The sequence below is a fragment of the Ixodes scapularis genome, unplaced genomic scaffold (assembly GCF_016920785.2).
Source record: "Ixodes scapularis isolate PalLabHiFi unplaced genomic scaffold, ASM1692078v2 ptg000922l_1___fragment_2___debris__unscaffolded, whole genome shotgun sequence".
Taxonomy (NCBI): Eukaryota; Metazoa; Arthropoda; class Arachnida; order Ixodida; family Ixodidae; genus Ixodes; species Ixodes scapularis.
The window spans coordinates 101,562-117,177 of NW_024610069.1; positions in this window are offsets into that span (position 1 = coordinate 101,562).

Here is a 15,616-nt window from a genome sequence, read left to right on the forward strand (position 1 = left end):
AGCACGCTGGATAGCACTTGCTCACCACATGCTGTTCTACAACTGAGGACTTTCCAGTTGTCTAGGCTACAAGTGTGATATGTTGCCAACTTCAGTGACAAGAATGCTAGCTAGTTTACTAAGATTGACATTATTTCTTATTTTAGAACTATAACTTAGACATAACCGATATTTAAAGATTTTGTAAATATGCATTAAATTTAACTTAGTGAACAAAGGTTCACTAGGCTAATCATATAAAAACTTTACATATTATTCGCAACATCTTTTTTGTAGCTAAGTATCTTGTTCAAATTTGCCATTGTGGTACTTCCCCAGACGAGGTGACAGTAGTGTCTATGTGAAAGAAATAACCAGTCCTAAATTAACAATTTAGCATTTTCTGGCAAATTAGAGCGGTGACGATACATAATGCCAATCACACGTGACAGCTTCATCAAGTTATGGTTTAGATGTTCATCCCAAGTCAGATGTTGCATGAAAACAACACCAAGAGTCTTAAAACTTGTCAAAACTTCTATTTTTCTCAAATTCAAAAACGATGTCTTCTGTAATATTGTAATAGCTGCATTTTTATTCTTCGGTTCAAACAAAATAGCCTTAGTCTTGTTCACATTGATCTTTAAAGCGTTAGCTTGACACCAACTACTAAACTTCTGCAGAAATTGATTCGCCCTATATTCTAAGTCATCACAGCAAACACCTGTGAAAAACAAACTTGTATCGTAAGCATAGCTGATATATTTTGTATATTTATTTACGCTGACAATGTCATTAATATATAAATTGAAAAAAGGGCCTAAGATGCTGCCTTGTGGAACGCCGGATATGATAGTTTGGATATCTGAAAAGCACCCGTTGATATGAACATATTGTTTACGATGAGCAAGATATTATGAAATGATAGCTGATGCTGGTCCGCGAAATCCGTACCTTTCAGGTTTTTTTTTTTATCAGAAAGTCATAATTTAAATAATCAAAGGCTTTCGTAAAATCAACGAAAATAGCAAGAGTCATCTGTTTATTCTCAAAGCTACGCAAAATACATTCATTTCTTCCAAAAGGGCCAGTTGTGTAGACCGGCCTTTACGAAATCCGAATCGCGATGAAGTGATTATATTACTTTTGTCCGCAAACGTTAGCATACGGGACAACAAAAGTTTCTCAAAACCTTTTGAAAAAACACATAAAATGAAATAGGCCTCTAATTCCCGAAATCGTTTTTGTCACCCTTTTTGTACAAAACCGATACTCATGCGATTTGCATTTTCTGCGCGAAAACCCCGGCTTGCAAACGCAAATTAAAAGTATACGTCACACAGGGAGATGTGATGTCCAACACGTATTTTGTTGGCCCTATTTCCATGTCGTCAGCGTCGCAACTTTTACTATTTCTTAGTGCTAAGAATGCATGCGTCACCTCGGCTTCCACAACTGGCTGAAGAAATATGGAACACTCATATTTATTTTCAATTTAAGCACAGGCTTTTTCTCCTGAGTTATCTAGTGGCAAGTTCCGAAAATAGTTATTAAACACTTTTGGCAGTTCTCGATCTCTTAGGTCAGTTCCATGTTTACAGCTTTTATCTATTTGTTTTATTTGAGATGAACGATTAAGAACGTTATTAGGCTTCCTCCACATGATGTCCGTTCTTTGCGCTGATCATAGAAATAAGTTGTTGAAATATCTTTCTCTGGTACTCTTTAATTATTTTGTAAGTTTATTACGGTAGACCTTAAAAACCTTAAGACATTCCGGCTCTCTCGTTTCCACAAAAAGCGTAGCACAATATTTTTTTTTATTTATCTTGCTTTGCAGCTCTGGAGTAACTCATGGCTTACGAATTTTCCTTGGTAGCCCAACTGATTTATATGGGAAGCATGCCCTATATAGCTGCAGGAGTTTATTTAAGAACACACTGTACGCCTCATCTGCATCATAATTTTCATACACTTCAGTCCAATCCAGTCAAGACAGCTCATGCCTAAACCTAGAAAGGTTATAACTTGGTAAGGGTCGCCAGTTTTGCCCGCTTTGCACTAAGCAACAACATGCCTGCGCCAAATAGAATGTCGGCGAGTGAAAATCCGATATTCTAAGGGCAGCTTTTTAGTGTCTGTATGGTACTCCGCATGGGGTAGGGGAACGCGGGTCGAACTACAGAGAAAAAAGCGCTTCACAAGAGCCACTGCTCCCAATGAAATCTCGGGAAAATTCATTTATTTGCAATGGTCGCGGCAAGCCTAAGTGTAGCGGCATTCATGACTTAATGGCTGGTTATAACCATAACATAAAAAAATTCATGCGACCTGGTAAAAATTCATCATCATAAAAATCTCGTACCGATAAGTAAAGGAAAGTTTACGTCACACACAAAACACGATTGGTGTAAGCCATCCTTTTTTCCCTAGTTTTGGGTTTTTGCGATGTTTGTGGTCGCTAATTCTTTGTCAGAATATGCAACAGTGTTTTCGGATGCCTATAGGCAACCTGAAATAAATATCAGTCGAAGGATGACGCAGACGAAAAATGACGCTCCTGCCTGTGCGCCGACGAAACATGTCTGCGCCTCGTGTGCCGCGCGCTTCAATGCTAATCAGCAGTATCTTGTTTGTTCGACTGATTTTGGCCGCAAAATTTACTGCAAATGCCGAATTGTTGGTCTGGAGGAACACGACATTTACGTGAAAACCGGGAACAAGTACCTTAAAGTGTTCCAGCAGCACTCGACGGCAGAGCCTATCCCCAAAATCTGCAGGCGCTTTAGGTTCCACCGCCAACAACAACCTGGACGGCTCGAGGGGTAGGTCGGCCGTAACCCAAGAATGCCCTGCCCGTTTGTTTGCGCGAGTTTTATGCGTGCCATCAACAAACTGACAAACAAGATTGAAAGCATGACGGCTGAATTTTTATGCCTCCTGGCAAAAAACCCTGGGCTTCTCTCGGAGTTATACAGCTCTGCAAGAACGTCGTTGAGCGGATTCCGCTAATGCCATCCTCACAGCCAATTTACGCTACTGTCGCGGCCCAGGCCGCGGCTGGTCCTAGATGCCGGCTTGACGCCTCTCCTGCGCCAGCTTGACTAACCCTGAACGCGCGCGATCGACTAAAGTCCTTCATTGGCCGTGAGGACCAGCCGGACCGTTTGACATCACGATTGAGCGCAGTGGCTACTGGTGCACGTAACTTCCCAATGCAGAATCTTGTAGTGTGCGGGGATTAGCCCAGATCACGGAACATGGCAGACAACGGCTATGTTCTGGCCAAGCCTCACCGACGAGCCAAGCTATCGTGAGGTACCGCTATACCCGACAAGATAAACGCTCTTGCCCCTTGTCGAGCCATTTTTAGACGTAAACACTTTTCTATCTTTGAAGATTATAACTAAATTTCATCGCACACATCGGTTTATTTGGCCTGTGACGGAGCAGTTTTTGCAGCACTAAACCAACAAGAAGACTGGCCCGAGGGAAAAATCTTTCACCACTAATTTTTGCGCCTTCACAAGAGACGTGAGGGGCTTGAGAATCAATGCCGATGAGTGCATGTCCAATCTAATTCAAGTAAATTTGATGTTTTTTTTCTTTGCCTCACAGAAACATGGCTGTGTAAATGCATGTCCGACGCAAACTATTGTGCTCGTAATCTTAAAGTGTATCGCGGAGATAGGGATTAGCAGTCGACCGGTCAGAAACTTGGTGGTGGCGTCTTGGACGCTACTGAGGCGTCTATTTTTTCACACCGTCGTTTTGACCTGGAATCTTATTCCGAAGGTGTTTGGGTAGAAATTAAAGCTAACGATGGTTTCAGCTACAATAATATTTAAAAAAACAAGCGAGCTGGTGATGATTCATGGTAATAAAACCCGAGACTCAGGAACACAGAAGGGGACGAACACAACACAACGTCTCAATCGTTGAGACGTTGTGTTGTGTTCGTCCCCTTCTGTGTTCCTGAGTCTCGGGTTTTATTACCATGTTTCAGCTACCTTGTTGCAAACTATTATTTCCCATTACGTTTTGTCCAATAAATTTTTATAAAATTTTTTTTAGATGCTTAGATATAGTATTGACTTTAGCAGGTATATAGGTCAGATTTATGAAGATTTTATTTAATCTACCTTCTGCGGATTGGTCTTCGGGACTCGTAAATTGCAACACCACCAAAACAAACAATGCATTATCGTTATTACCGTTTATGGACTTCCGTTAACTGGGCCAACTAAAGAAAATTAAAATAGTACTGGCAATGTCATTGGAATTATTCTGTGTAACGTTCTAGTTGACTCCGTAACTCCTGGTTTAAGTACTTTGGTTCACATATATGTACTACGTCTGCCCTTCGTGGTTCTGTTCTCTCTACCGCATAAAAGGCCTCCAGCTCGTTAATTCAGTTATAACTGCTATCACAAGGGTGATTAACTGGGCACGTACACATACATCCAAATTTTTTACTGTTGTGAGGTTTTGGCGATGACAGACGTTGAGACAGCGAGGGCGACGTTTACAGCAGTTATAATAAACGTCATTTATATATTTGTGCCACACTATATTTCTAGGCCCTCAATATACCCTGAATGGATTCCAAAAAGGCTGAAAAGCTCTTTGAGCAGAAAATATAATTTTTTTTAATTAGTCAAGCGAACTCGTTCTGCTTTATTCTGCACCAAATTGAGACTAAAAACCTTATGCACGGGATAAACGTTTACATAATGACCAAATGGAGAGCAGCTTGAATCGTCGCCCGAAAAAATTTTGGCGGTTTGCAAAAAAGCATACGCGTGATACCAACCATGGTTTTTGCTTGCGTAACCAACTAGATGACAATGATAGCTATAGTTATTCTCCTTCACTGGTTGCGAATATTTTTTCTCGGATGCTTCAGCAGCTGTTACTCAACCTGTGAGCAAATTGTTCAGCCCCAGAAAGATTTTTTGTGCGGTATAAAAGTATATTGCGAAGAAATCAAAGATGCTATAAGAAATCTCAAACCGCAATTATCTACAGGTACTGATTGTATTACAAGTTTTATTATTAACGGTTTTAATTAATTGCTTATATCTGTATTGGCACAAATTTTAACACGTCTCTTAGTTTATGTGTTTTTCCATCGCTATGGAAGAAAGCAGTTGTGCTCCTTTTTTGAAGGTTACGGATGCTTATATTACTGTAAACTATCGTCCAATTTCATTGCTGTGTGGTTTTCCTTGAATTCCTGAGTGGATTATGCGTAACGTTTTTTTTTTTTATTTCCGTGGTAAGTTTGTGGGTTTCTTAATCGGTTGGAACTAATCTGTTTTTTACATTGCAGCTGTTACGGGCTAGTTTCCCCAGGATCGTGTCCCCCGCGAAGAAATGAAGACACCGAACTCTGGACACCTACCGCCGTCTATGAGCGATGGCGGCAAGCCACGTATATGGTTGCCGCCGTCGCTCATAAATGGCGGCAGCCTTACCACTCTGGCTTGCCGACTTGCCGCCGGCCATTACTTTCAATTGTACAGCTCCGCTGGTCTTCCTTCTTCACCAGAGTGAAAAGGCTGAAAGATTTTTTTACTACACTACTCCCGACGTCTTGAACAAAGGACCAGTTGATTGCATTAATTTTGATATGACGAAAGCTTTTGATAAAGCTAACCATCAGTTTCTGCTGCACAAGTTGTTGCTATATTGTTGTTGCCCTGGTCTGTGTATCTGGTTTTATAGTTATCTTTCATCACGTTTCAATTGCGTCCGCATTGGTAACAGTTATTAAAAGAAACTTCTTTCGACATCTGCTGTCTCCCCGGGATCTATTCTCGGGCCTATTTTATGTTTAATGTGTGTAAACAACTTAGCTTCAAAAGTAGAAAATGCTGAGTTAATGCTGTTTGCAGACGACATAAAATTTTTCACAAGTGTACGGTATCTTAACGACTGCAATTTTCTGCAGCAAAACGTCAACAAGATAGGACGGAGGTGTTCATTCAACAGCATATCTTTCATTTTTTCAAAAACTAATGTCTTATCGTTATGCCAACATCACAAAGCAGTGTGTTACCATCATCTCCTGGAAGGAACGCTGATTAATTGTGTCTGTTGTGAGAGACCTGGGTGCGTGCATATTGGTGCTTTACCGTTTTCAGCTCACGTGTCTTTTATTGTTGGAAATGCGACAAAGATGCTGGGTGTGAAATGTCACATTACTCAGAAGTTCCCAAATCCAGGATTCCTAATTCATTTAGCTGTGCCAGTTTAAGGTTTGAATCCTGTTCTGCAGCTTGGAATTTATTATCCAAAACTCAGCTCATAGAAATTGAAAGTGTGCGATAGAAGTAGATATGTATTGTATACGATAGGCCCTTTCCAACGCTGATTTTATTTTCACTAAAATTTATTTTCTGGATAAAGCGTTTTTGAGGCCCTTGTCAGATAGGAGATCAGATCATGATTTGTCTAGTTTAAGATAGTAAACGGCCTCATAGATATTGGTTTGCTTTTTGGTGATTTCACAATCCATGTTCCTTCCCCAGGTAGCACCGAGTTCTGGGCCAAAACTTGGCTTTTGTCTGGGAGTTTAGGGCATTTAAAAGCCCGAAGAAGCCAAAGTAGAGCCAAAATTCACCTTCCTTGGAAACAGTCTGGGTATTTTGGCCCTAATTCGCCAAACAAATGCCAAACTTAGGCTTCACTGCCTGGTAGTTCGGCTTTCATTTGGCATCTTTGGGCCTAAATAGCCTAACAAATGCCAGAGTTAGGCTTACTGCTCTGTAGTTCGGTAGATATTTGGCATTTTTGGGCCAAAATCGCCAAACTAATGCCAAAGTTAGGCTTCACTTTTTGATAGTTCGGCTGTCATCTGGCACCTTCGGGACAATATCGCCACCGATGCGCCAGAGTTAGGCTTACTACCTTGTAGTTCGATTGACATCTGGCATCTTTGGGCCCAAGTCGCCAAACAAGTGCCAAAGTTAGGCTTCGCTTCCTGACAGTTCGCCTATCATCTGGTAGCTACGGGCCAAAGTTGCCAGACAAGTGCCAAAGTTAGGCTTCGCTTCCCGATAGTTCGGCTGTCATCTTGCAGATACGGGCCAAAGTTGCCAAACAAGTGTCAAAGTTAGGCCTCGCTTCCTGATAGTTCGGCTGTCATCCGGCAGCTTTGGGCCAAAGTCGCCAAACAAGTGCCAGAGTTAGGCTTCGCTTCCCAATAGTTCGGCTGTCATCTGGCAGCTACGGGCCAAAGTTGCCAAACAAGTGCCAGAACTAGGCATACCACTTTGGAGTTCGGCTGATGAGGTATTTGATGTACGCGGGTGGTCTTCATCTTAATTAAATAAAAATCAAGTTTTATTTGGCTGGCCACTTTATCTTATTTTGTTCACCCGACTTTTTGCGATGCGATCTAGTCGCGGAGAGGCTGAGCCAATCAACGGCGTTCGGAGCGAGAGTTTTTCAGAAGCGACTTGCCAACGAAGTCGTTGGACTCGCTCATCGCGCACACCAAAGTGACCATCTAATTATTATTTTTTTTTTACGATGCGATTTAGTCGCACCGCGCGACTGCTTACATCTCCGCTGTGAATGAGCCTTTACAGAAAGTGCTGCCATCGAGCTAGCGCTGCGCGAGACTGATGTGCGCATGTCTCCTCAACAGATATTATTATTAGGTGGCACATTGGAAAAGCGAGCGTGGCTCTGTGCTTGTCTTGCAATGTGATCGAGCACTGTCAAATCCTAGCGATAACAAAGAGCGGAATTAAACGACCGGGGCTCCGTGGCGCCGCCCCCGCATCACACTTGGGGAATTAAAATGAAATCCCGGAACTTGTACTATCTTAGCGTGTTGGTACTTTTTAAATATTTAGAAAGTGGAGACACAAAAGAGACGATACAGACAGGACAATCTTTCAACTTCAACAACATTTATTTTCGGCTTCAAGCTCAAAGCCCGCCCGCTCCGTTGAAATACGGGAAAGAAACATCTTCGGGGAAGGAGAAAGAGCGGAAAAAGTGTACGCGATCCCCCCGTCCTGCGGGGCCAGGTATATCGGGCAAACGTTGCGATGCCTCGACGACCGACTCCGAGAACATCAAATGGACGCCGAAAGATCTGCTTCTCAGCAGCCGATCGTCATTCACTGGAGAAAATTTCCCGGCTGCGCTCCTAATTTTACCGGCACAAAAGCCATGGGAGGCCACTGCGAGCGAGTCAGGACAGAAATAATTGAGGCCTATCGGATGGCGACAAGCCCGCAAAACATAAGCACCCCTTCCATTTCGCTCTCAAGAAAGGAGATAATCTTTCTGAGGTATACAATGGAAGCCGAACGCTGACAGACTAGGCAAGGCGACAAGGTCACCGGCAGAAGCGACCTTTCCTTTCATTCCGTACCATTTCATTCGAGAGAAGGCTGGGATTCCCCCGTCCCTTATTTCCCTACTGTTGAACAGGTCGGGATACACTCTCTCCCCTGCAGCGTTCGCTGTACATCAAAGTTTTTGTGTGTTTTTTTTTTTTTTTTTTACAAGTTGTTTTCGTTTTTTGTTTGTTTTTTTGTTTACTCTAAAGCGTCGAAAATGCAGAGGGAGATTAGCTGCGTTGTTGATGCCCCTTCGACCTCGCCTTTTGCAAATCCTCCCTACCTGCTTTTTTGTCTTCGTGTGGCTGTCACCGAGCGCGACACCCGCTTGAAGCAAATGAAAAGGGTGGAGCTAGAGTGCCTTCATGCGCGCTTCGCATAGAGTGATGCCAACTGCCCGTTTCCCTTTCCCACACCCTCTTCCACCGCCATTTTGTTTCTCTCATAGTTTCCCCGTGCGCCGGAAAGTGGCCTTTGTGTCCATCGGTAATCCCATCCGAGGGGGAAAATGCTAATCCTCCCTCCGTGGGTTCCACAACGCTGCTCCGAACTTCTGAGATAAGGTGCTTGTTTCCGGGAGGGTTATAAGCCCCACGGATTATCGCCGAGGAACAAAATGGCTGCTGGTTTGTCGGCGAGTGGTATTACAAAGGGTGGCATCACCCTAGCAATGCGCACATGAAGGCTCCCTATAGTCAGTTACAGGTTAAGAAGGTAGCGGCAAATGCCCCTCAAAGGGAATCGGATATCCCTCCGCCACCTTCGCATCCAATAGCGTCCCACCGTTTCCGTGACGTCGCGGCCAACGCGCGAGGAGGGACTTGCCTTTCTGTACATATTTGCTTTATCTTTCGACTTTGACTTAGCATTGTGGAAGCCACGAGAGGGAGATTAGCGTTCTCCACCACCGACGGAAACAAATACGACTTTCGGGGATTAGCTTCCCCCCTCCGATGGATACAAAGGCTGCTTTCAGGGGCTCGGTTCCCTCTCCGATGAATACAAAGGCCGCTTTCTTAAAAAGTGGGATCGGAGACAAGTGGGAATCCATTGAAGCGGAACAAGGAGCGTTTCCAGTGAACTCTTCTTTCGACTGCGGAGAGATTTGAAACGGGCGCATCACACTTGTGGGAGGAGCTTCTCCTACCTTCTTGACTTGTAACCGACTATAGGTGGAGCGAAACGCTTGACCTCTCAATGTAGGACGCGTAGGACAAGAACGTTTGGACGAAAATTTGTCACGTGACTCTCTCTGCCACGCTGATTGGATCTCTGGGGCTGTTGTTTTCGCCGTTTGCATAGTTATACAAAAAGGCGGGCCACGTAGGTTCGGTTTTCGAAATGCGCTGTTCAGTGTTCGGTTGTCTTCGTGCGTTGCAGACGCGGTCGTGTTTTTTTCGTCGTAAACGGCCGGAACGCGTCCATGCCAATTTTTTGGTAACAGGCATTTTTTTCACCGGAGTTCGTAGAATTTTTGTGATGTGTTTGTTCGACACGCTTTGACAAAAACTGCTCTTCGCCGACGACGAGACGTCAGTTGAATGTGCGCAACCTTCTTACTCAAGTGTGTTTGTGGGGTGCCTGAGTTGGAGTATGCATCTTTTAAGGACTACATGGTATCGCTTTTTTATTAGTAAGTACACTGCAAGCATGCTTCTGATAGTAGTCCTGCTTTATTTGTTTGTGTGACGAGTTTTGCTCGATATGAGGACAGTGTTAATTCTGTTTTATAATTTGCTTCTCGTTTTACAGAGAAGCGTGACCTTTGTAAATATAATCGAGAATACAGTGTGTGCAATGATATTGGTTTAATAAACTTCTGGGAGCGATCGAAAAAATTTGTTTGTCTGTATATGTGATTGGATGTGCAATAAATGATATGCAACGTACACATACTTGTACGACGTTCGGCCAATATGGAGCAGACGCATCGTAGAGTATTCGGAGAATATTGCGCGAACGCTAGGCCGGGAAAAACGGATGTACGGCATTGCTTGCCGGATATCAAACAGTGGTGCAAAACTGGACGTTTGAGTGATATTGGAACCGAGTTTCTGCCGGTACTGTCACGACAGTGCGAAGTATTGCCGTTCTGCTTGGGAGCGATGGTGATGACATCTGATCATCATGTTTCCAACGCTTATTTAATTTAATTATCTTCTGGGGCGCGTGAAAGAGCACTTCTGTGACACACCAGAGATATTCCAAACTTGGGCAGGCCACTTGGTTTTCTTTGCCGCACTTATTTGGCACTTCAGTGGGTAGCCAGAGAAGAGCCACACTTCGGCATGCCCCGAATCGCCAAATTAAGATTTACTGCGGCAGTTATGGCTCAAGTCTGGCACTACTTTGGCACTCCTGTGGCAGACCAGAGAAAAGCGAAACTTTGACATGTCTAAACTAAAATATCCAAATTAGGCGTTGCTCTGGCAGTTATGGCTGAGGTATGGCACCAAATTTGGCGCTCCCCTGGCGGACCAGAGAAACGCCAAACCTTGGCATGCCCCGAATTCCCGGATTAGGATTTACTATGGCAGTTATGGTTGAAGTATGGCACCAACTTTGGCGCTCCTCTGGCGGAGCAGAGAAAAGTCAAACTTTGGCACGTCCCAAATACCGAAATTAGGCGTTGCTCTGGCAGTTATGGCTGAAGTATGGCACAAACTTTGGCGCTCCTCTGGCGGAGCAGAGAAACGCCAAACCTTGACATGCCCCGAATTCCCAGATTAGGATTTACTCTGGTAGTTATGGCTCAAATATGGCACCAACTTTGGCACTCCACTGGCGTACTAGAGAAAGCCAAACTTTGGCATGCCCTAGGATCGGCCAACTAAGGCTATAGTTAGGCACCGTACTTTGGCACTGATGAGTGCCATGGTGCAAAAACCTAACTGCGCCGAAGTTGGGCCCTTATGTTTGCCAGACCTTTGCCCAAGTTGGGCATTCCTCTGGCGTGCTACGTGGGTCTCTTTTGACAAGAAATCGCTCTGCATTTTATGTTGATGTGGCGAGTTTTTCCTCCCCTTTGACCCGCATACAATCCCTTTTTAATCGCTTTGATAATGCAAGTATCGCTACTGATGGATCACAGAGCATACATTGAACTTTGTTAAGTAGATGCAATCAAATTTCATGTTCCTTAACAAGTTACGGCAATCCACATTTTTCTACATATTTTTGTTTTCAAAATTTTTGTCATTAAAGTTGTGAAGCGATAATAATGCATAGAGAAGAGAAACAAGGGAAACAAAGGACAAATATAAATCTCCAAGCAGAGCTAGGTGACTGTTGTGCGACTGAAAAAATATGCCTGGTTTTTGTATCGGCCAAAGGATATGTTTCTGACGCGCACCAGTCACCCACCTCTGTTTGAAGGTTTGCATTCGACCTTTGTTCCCCTTATTCCGCTCCTCCGGGGATTATTGTCGTTATTCTTGTCAGCTCATGTGCATCTTTGCATTGATAGCTATGTAAAAGTTTTAGAGACCTTTATGAGGCATCCTGTATTTCATTTTCCTTGCGATAGAAGCAGGCCAACAGTATACATTCAGCAAGACAGATTAGAACAGTAATATTCAAAAGTATGGCGAGAGTTTGTTATGTCTCCTTGTTCCTGAAGCGATAACGTCTCGTTGGAATTGCAAATGAAGGCATAAAACACGGTAATCTCCATATAAAGCTTGAGAGGACGGAGACTTGGGCGAGTTGGTTGCTCCTGCTTGGGTGAAACAGCGCACAAGATTTCCACACAAAAAAACAAGCACACAAAAAAAAAAACCATGTACACTGCGCTAACAACTCAAGTTTGTATTTCTTCTTTTTCTGATCATCTTCCTTGTCTTCGTTCTGTTAAACGTTCTGTTAGAGAAAATTATACAGTGATAATTTAAGTGTGAAATTTCATAAAGAATAAAAATAATAAATTAAATAATAAATGCTGCGCTTTAAATGAACAAACTGAAAATAAAACCGTCGTTCCTCTCATCTTGTCGCAAGATAGTCCATTTCTTTCTGTGATAACGTAAGAGAGGGGGTGCTGGCACAGGCTTCTTCTAACCTAACTTTATTCTCAGCTTCAGTAATTTTCCTTGTAGCTGGTCGCCACTCCTGCTGATGGCAGTGCAGTTGGTCTTGTCCACCGAGAAACCGCAGTCTCTGAAATGAATCCTCAGATGTCCGGAAATGACTTTGTAAATGGTGTATTGATATTTACGCAGTCTGACGTTGATACATCTGCCGGTTTGCCCTGTATACTGCTTTCTAGATAGCAGGGAAATTGAATACACCACTCCTTCCGTACATGGAACGAATAGGTTCTCGTTCTTTTTTGAACAAGTTTAGACCCGGTTTGAGGAAGAAGAAAAATTCACCTTTCAGCATAAACTGGAAAGCTTGTACAGAGCAGAGAACACCACATCTATGTTTATGTGGTTTCCAATCTTCTTTAGAACGTGAGAGATATTGTAAATGTATGGCACTGCGACAGGTCTCTGAGTTTTATTGCGTGCCTTGCGTTGAGTTACTCCTTTTTCTTGATAGTCTTCAGGAGTATCTCCGCAACAGAGATTGATAAGGGAATCGGGTATCCCGCTGCTTGCAGCTTTTCGATTTGTGCCTCAAAGCTTATTTTTACCGAATGCGGGCATGTACAGAAAAAAGATGATCACAGAAAGAATTACTAACGTGAGTTGTTAGTCAGCGAATTGTACGTATGTTTGTTGTGTGCTGTCTTACGCGTGTAAATATTGTGCGCTGTTTCACCCAAGTAATCTCCAAAGCGACAGACATGAGACCCCTACTAACAGAGTGAATTTTCATCTTCAACGAGAAGCAGGACAAGATTGGCCGCAATTGTGTTGTGCACATGTTTAGACAGAGGGAGCTTCAGTTAAGTAATTTTTGTTGTTTCATTGCTAGTAACTAGAAAAGAAGCAAGGTAACGATAATATTCTAATCCTGGAAAGTGCATACAACGATGTCTATACTCAACCAGCTTGCCTGCACCCTTGCTTTTACTTCATGAGGTAACAAGCGTCGCTTCGGACGCACTCAATGAGTTCTGAGTGCGACTGTATGTTGTGACCTTTTGAATACATAGCTTTGTGCAGCTGCCCATTACCTTATTGATGCAGTTACTTTCGCATGTTCGCGTGATATGGTCCAGATTGATACAGCCGTTTTCCTCGAGCCAGTGCTTGTTTATATATTCCACCCCATTCTTGTACTCTCTGCACCTCCCCAAGCAAGGAACGTTCACCTCTGGCAATGCTGTTTTCTTTTACGTTCCTCGTAGGCGGCCTGGCTTTTGTTTGTTTAGTTTTTACTTTACCTTTGTCCTCTAGGATTATCCCCTTGTCGCGAAGTGGTTGGGAGCCCTCCGCAAAGAGGAAAAAGCTTTCTGCGTCGACGGCCGCTGTCAATGTTATCATTAGAGGATGCCGATCAGAGTGGGTCGGGAATTCCCGCCGCTCTTGGGGGCGATCAACAACGGCATTTTTTCCTCTCTCTCGGACCTATTTTTTGCCCAGGGCTCTGGCACAGATGGAAAGGCCGTCCGGGTTTCCTATTTTCCGATCGGTACGCGTCTCTGTCATACAGGAAGTGTGGCTCGCTGGAGACCACCCCGCTTTCTGCGGTGGCGCTCTGGCCCACAAGATTGTACCGCAAACAAAAATTGGTTTGGGACGCGCTTCAGCTGTAATGATCGCATTTCCGATTAGGTCTTGCGGGCGTACCCCCTTCGACCGCATTGAGTAACCGGGTCGACGAAATTGCGCCTTCCGTCTTAGTTTCTTCTTGGTTTTTTCGATCAACTTCTTTGTTTCGCCTTCCGCCGGTTCTTCGGGTAGCGGAAATAGCCTTTCCGACCGGAGTACGGAAACTTGAATGGTCCCCAAACCCGCATCCAAAACAAAACAAATATAAAAAAGCCGAGAGTGTTTTAAAAGTCGACTGTGTTATAAATACCCCCAAAATACTGGTTTCTTGGCTGGTTATCTCTTGAAACCTGATTTTAATATTTTGTTTTGTTTAAGAGAAGCTGCAACTTTTTTATTCTGCTTTGGGGTACTGGATTTCCAACCGAAGGTAATCACACTTCGAAATCTTCGTGGAAGGCCTATATATATATATTTTGCATAAAATGTTCTTTACTTTATTTTAATACAAAATAACGCCCTGTTTGTCCTAAATGCTATGAGAATTTGTTTGTGTGTTCATATGTGATTTTTCGGGAAGTTTAGCTGAGTTGTTAGGCACTGTTAGGTGCATTTGTGTGCAAGTTTCTGTGAGTTTAGGGTACTTTCTATGTGCTTGTGTATTAATGTCGGGTGTAACTCTGTCTGCGTTAATGCTTCCGGCGGCAAAACTCTTGTTTAAGGGCGGGTATTTTTGTTTCGTTCTTTAGTACTCAATAAATCTATAGAAAAGAAAGTATGCGGGACTTATTGTTTATCCAGAGGCCGTTAGAACCGTGTGTACAAGAAAGAGAGAGAAAGAAAGAAAGAAAATGAAGGAAAAGATCTATGTTCAACAACGACCTCGTCCGGCGCGAGGAGCAGATCTACCACTCTTCGTCAATCACATTGTGAACGTGCTGTATCATCAGTGGCAGTTGATCGGGTTGGTGTTTCTTTGGTGGGGCAAGGCAGATATTTCAAGAGGTCGAATGCAGGGGGGGGGGGGGGGGGGTTATAGTGGCCGAAATGTGTGGTCTCGTTGCGGACACTCCCACGTCGTGTGTATATTGGAAGGGAAGTCCCCGCAGTGGGTGCAAGAGGAGCACCAGTGGAGCCCCTGTCCCAGTAGGTGAGTATAGTGGGAGGTTATGAGTGTGTGAGTTGGCGCAAATCGTAAGGTGGCGCCCTCTTCATGCCTTACACGCGCCCTTTGCTGGCGACAACGACACGCTCCTTCCCCTGTTGGTCTGTGGAAAACGAACACATGCAGTAATCATTCACACAGATAAAATAACACCGTTAAGAGTATGCGTTCAGAGAGTGAGGGAGAGGAGGAGACGTGAGCGCCCGGGGACGTCAAAACGCCGACCTCTGATTGGAACGACTTGGGGGTAAACTTAAAGTTAGCTGCCTCTGCTTCCGCCAGACTCGTCGAACACGTTCGAATGCCCGAGCTTAACTCCGAGCGTCAACGTCCCTTGTTCTAATGCGTTCGATTAGTGCTGTGGAGACCAAGGCAGCGTTCGCCAGTGCTGTGGAGACCAAGACGAAACAATGTACCTTGCGGTACATTGTTACGTCACAGCGCACTGGCGAGAA